Source organism: Crocodylus porosus, unplaced genomic scaffold (assembly GCF_001723895.1).
Source record: "Crocodylus porosus isolate Cpor-Errol unplaced genomic scaffold, CroPor_comp1, whole genome shotgun sequence".
Taxonomy (NCBI): Eukaryota; Metazoa; Chordata; order Crocodylia; family Crocodylidae; genus Crocodylus; species Crocodylus porosus.
In genome coordinates this window covers 95,442,387-95,447,677 of record NW_017728906.1, presented here as the reverse complement: position 1 = coordinate 95,447,677, position 5,291 = coordinate 95,442,387, and the positions used below count along the sequence as shown (strand labels likewise).

The 5,291-nt window shown below is 42.7% G+C and overlaps 1 long non-coding RNA gene across 1 annotated transcript; it reads left to right on the top strand.

The window, feature by feature from the left end:
• Nucleotides 1-2,081: 2,081 nt before the first annotated feature.
• On the top strand, nucleotides 2,082-3,644 carry LOC109306314. The gene is made up of 2 exons (XR_002099938.1): nucleotides 2,082-3,229; nucleotides 3,452-3,644. It is a non-coding gene; the product is annotated as an uncharacterized LOC109306314 (long non-coding RNA).
• The last annotated feature ends 1,647 nt before the right edge of the window (nucleotides 3,645-5,291 follow it).

The window sequence follows — 5,291 nt, the reverse complement described above, 5'->3', positions numbered from 1 at the left end:
CCCCCAGCCGCGCTCGCAGCATGTCGGCGCCTGGCCGGGAGGGAAACTGGGCGGGAGCTGCGGCGGCTCCTCCCCACCCGCCGAGCCGGCTGTACCTACAGGCAGCAGCGGGGTAGCTACAGCCCGAGCGGCAGGAAGAGGAAGGACTTGCGGCGCCCGACTCCGCCTCCTCTCTCCGGCAGCAGCATTGCCGGTGGCGCTGCGAGGCGCTTTGGCGGCGGTGGGCTGGGGCCCTGCGGGGGTGGCGGGCAGGGGCTCTCTGTGCAGGCAGGTGGCGACGTGGCAGGCAGGGCTGGTTCCTCAGGGCGCTTCTACCTTCTGCTGGGGCCGCTGTGGAGGAGTCTAGTCCTGAAGCTGGCTTCCTCAGAGAGCCATGGCCCAGCCTCTTACCCCAGAGCGTGTCTATACGGTTGGCCCAGTAAAAGACTTCACAGGAAAGCTTGTCTAACTACTAGACAGTTGGTCTAGTAAAAAAAAGTCTCACCTGAAAGCTTGTTTAAATGTACTATGCCACAGGTGGACAAGATGGGGCTCCTAAACATTTTTGAAAGTTAATTTATCTGCCCTGGGCTGCCTGTCATGCAGCCCTCGATGGCTTGCTAGAACCCAGTAAGTGGTGCTCCGCCCAAAATAATTGCCGGCCCCTGCACTATGCAGTTGGCCCAGTAAAAGATCTCATCAGAAAGCTTGTTGAACTACCTGCTACGCTGTCAGCCTGGTGAAAGATCTCACCTGAAAGCTGTCTAAATCTATTACACAGTTGGCCCAGTAAATGATCTCACTCCGAAAGCTTGTCCAACTCTAAACAGTTGGCCCAGTAAAAGATTTCACCCAAAAGCTTGTTTAACTACTACATAGTTGGTCCAGTGAAAGGTCTCACCTGAAAGCTTGTCTAATCCTACTATACAATTAACCCAGTAAAAGTATAGCAGCCTGAGAAATCACTTTTACACCACCAAACAACATGAGCACAGTGAGAGGCAGATCCAGAGGCAGTAGACAGATGTGGCTGCATCCACTCTACCTTTGATTCCTGCTCCATACAAAGTTTAAAACCAGCTGCCTGGCAGTGGCAGCAGCATTTCTGGTCAGGAAGTGAGGAGAGAGTTGATTGATTCATGGCTCTTGATAATGTACCTGATTCCTACTAAACTCTTAATTCCATGTGTGTTACTGACCCCCTTTCCTGGTCTGATGTTCCATCTTTGTTCTACCATTCTGCACTCTGTTAGCTGCTCCTAGTAAGGAAACTCCTATTTCACAGCCCTGCAGATTGTCTTTAGCTCATTCCAATGAAGTTATGTTGCTTTTTGCTTCAGTCTCAAACTGAATCATACAGCTCTGCCCCTCACATATTAGTAAAGCTCTAGTTTATTTTTAACTGGAGAAAAATACATGTTGTTTTATGTGTGGTGATGAATGATGCACCTCACTGTCTAAACCTCACTTCTCAAAATTCTAGACTGACCATGAGCATAGTGATACCTGCCTGACTTCTTTTGAAGTAAACAGCCCTGCTGTCTGAATTCAAGAGAATGGAATCAGGCTGTCATCTGTTTAAGCCAGAGGTGTCAAACACATGGTCAGTGGGCTGGATCTGGCCAGCAGAGCTGGGTCTTTTGCCCTGACTCTGGCTATGATGAGGCAGGGATATTAGCAGGATAGCCAAGCACTCAGGATGCCAAACCTCTTCCAGCTGGGTCCCAGGCTGGTCAGAGCAGGAGCTACATATGCTGGATCCTGCATGGGATGGGTAGGGATGTGGAATCAATCTGGTCCATGGGACCAGCCTAGTGCCATTCAACCAGCCCTGTACCACTTAGCCATCCCATGGGGCCAGATGACACCACTGATTTAAGCAATTAGGAAAAGAATTACTGCCAGTTGTCCAACATACAAAAACATTTAGAACATTTATGTTAAATCCAAGCATTAGCACTTTTAGTACATTCTATTTGTTCAATACTGACAAGATAACAAAGACACTCAGTTTTGTTACTAGGGATGGGTATGCCTTTGTCAGCTGCTAACACATTAGAAGACAGGGAGTAACACCTGCAGTCACATGAATAAACTAGTTCTTGGTTTATTTCTGTTTAGTTTCAATCTGTTCCTACTCTGTGGCCTGACCAAACAACACAGAACAGCCCACCAGCCCTTTTTTTAAAATAGTTTGAATAAATCAGCTTAAATTGAACTCTTTCAATGCACAACTTTCTAATGAGACTTAGGTCTCTCTAAGAAAAAAGAACCATATTCATGCCTAAAGTAACTCAACAGAATTTCTTCCACTATGCTAAGTCAATGGATTTAACCTCTAATTAATGTATCTCAACTTCCACATGTGGCATTGTTTCCCAGATAGAATTTAAAGTTAGGTCACAAGCACCTTTTTCTGGGAAATTGTTAAAAGACTTTTCATACAGGATACATTTTCCAAAATATTTTGAGGCCATTTCTATGGCAATTAAGGAAGTAGCCAAGCTAAATAGATTATTCAGTGTTTATTGCCAACTGATTTATGAAGGTCCACTTTCTTACTAGCAAGCAAAAAAACACAGCTCTGAAGTAGTATTTTGATGTTTTTATCTGCTTAACTACATGCTTTCTTATTTATTTATTGCTGACCTTTCTTCCTTTGTAACCAGAAGAAGAACAAAAGTGGCAACTAGGTTGTTCAGAGGGCCCAGATCCCTCTCTGGTGCTTATAGTTGTTATAGAAATTCAGATAACAAATACTGTACATAATAGACAGTACTAATCTCACTGGTGCCTCTTGAAACCTTACAGTTCCACACAGGGCTGCACACTAACATTTATCTTCTAGCAACTGTAAGAAGGGTAAAGAAGTTGAAACCATCAGTGATCACAACCTTCCCTTTTGGCTAAACATGGTAGAGAGTAGGCCTATTTCCCCTCAAACCTACAAAAGATAGACAGGTCTTTGGAATTCAAGGTGGTTATTTCAGTCATTGCCTTTGTGTAATAATATAAATCTCCCCATTGAAGTTGTCTATATCTGTGTCTTACTTTGCTTTAGAAAAGATCAGATACGAGGATCCAGGTATTCTACCAGTGGATATTTAGTTTTTCTGATGTCCTGTCACTTTGAGCAATGTTTAGGTCTAACAATCTCAAGAGTTGTATAGATGAAGTTTCTTCTTCAGTTCAAGATTCCCCTTTTTGAGGCTTTCTGGTATGAAGTTGAAGGTGCTATCCAATAACATGTGTGAGCATCTGCTTTATATATTTTTGTGAAGCTTCTCAAGCCAATTACTTCAGTTTCCATAGTGAGCAGTTCTGGCTGTCTTGTATATCTTTGATCCCTGAATAGCTTGACACACATCCTGTTTTAAGAGTTGTCATTAACTCTGTTGTCTTCTTTGTACTATACAGTGACTGGTACTGAGACATCTACTAATTAGCCTTATTTTTTAACCTTATTCCCTAGGTTCACTGACATGGTTAAAACAGAAAACATCCAAAGAAAATATTTTGAACTCTTTTCTTTTCATTTCTTTCATGCACAATGATCTGTGTCAGTCAGACAAGCTTTAATTTACCTGAGAAAACACTGAGCCCTGCAGTAAAATCTAATTTTCCAAGGGTAGGAAGGGTCACCATTATTATTAAAGGCTCTGAAACAAACAAGCAACGTCCATTATATTCAAGTTGTTTTATTCAGTAGAATAAATTCAGTGAAATACAACAGAATTGTTTCTACCAGCATTAGAAAACAGAAGTAGTAATGCTGTTATAATACAAACTCTAAAAGGTCAATGGAGAACACAGCTAACATAGTCCTACGGATCCTGATGGACTAGACACTAAATTAAGGATCTTGAATCAACAGTACTACCTGGGATTCCTAAAAGTGATGTGGGGATCTATGCATCTCTCAGGTCCCCAGAAACCTCACCCCTTCTCTGTGACCCTTCACCTACTATACAGTGGAAAAAGAAGGAGACCATCCTCTCTCCAAGGAGAAACAGCAACAGAAGATTCTCTACATCCTTGAATAGAAGCAGAGCCCCTCACCCATTTGAGAAACACCCTTTGGAGATGGGTAGCAGCAGATGGAATCCCCAGTACCTATTCCAGAGTCAGAGTGGGCTTGCTTGATAGCTTTGGGTCTGCTCTACTGCATTTTCTGCCACTGAATCCTCTGCTAAGTAGCACTGGTAAGGAAGTGTCCCGAGCTGCAAGTGTTTGGACATGGGGCTAGTTAGCATCTCTCAAACCTATTGTCCCAGACTGTTTCTAGCAGACATACTTTTTTTACATTGATTTTACTTTTGTGACTTTTTTTGTCACATTTTCTTTGATTCCATGGGCTAGAAACTTACTTTTATAAAATAAAAAAGAAAGGTGAGGATTAAATCAAAAGCATGTAAGTACTAGCATGGGACTTGCATACTTTTGTATGGGACACAAAACTGGAGCTTGCCTATGCCTGAACCCAGCCATACCTACACAAGAAAAAAATTCCCAGCAGCATGAAAAACAACAGAAGATCCACCCTATAAAGTGGAGGAGAGACTTAGCTTAGATGTTTGTGAACAAAGACTTGCAGAATTAGGCTTTTGATGAGAAACTTTGGCGATAATACACAAAATGCTAGGCTTTTAGAAATGTCATGGTTTTTTTATATAAGAATTGACGTTTAGAGACAAAAGTCATAACTAATGTTCCATTCAAGTCTTATATCCAAATATTCCATCTATCCAACTAACGTGACAGAATTAATAAGTGGCAGATCTATTAATATATTTTTAATGACAGCACTGAATGTCTTTTGCCCTCCATCCCCCACACATTCTTACATAAGAAAGAGGAAATGAAAGGATTCCTTGCTGTTTTAAGATTAGTTAATGTTTGGAAAGTACTTAAAAGATATTTATCAGGAAAGGACAAAGACTCCTTTCTCTGGGACTGTGAAGGTTTCTTTATGCTAAGGTGAGGAAAAAGAATTAGTGAGGTTATTCAGAAGTATACAGCATCTTTGCTGGGCAGAGAGAGCACAGCAGAAGACGGAGTGCAACCAGATGCCCTCCAGCTCTGTAGGACTTGCAGTACCCCTTAGCAGCAGGAGCGGAGAGAGCTACCAGTATCAGAAGGAGGAGCCATCTTCCCCTGAATCTTCCTCAGCCACTTAGTAACTCCAGAGGAGACTCCTGTCTTTTGTGCATTTCTCTAATCACTACTCAAGCTGGGTACTTGTAACAGGTCACCCTCCCCAATGCCATCTTCCTAGTCATCCACACCTTATGTGGGGTGCCCTTGGAATCCTT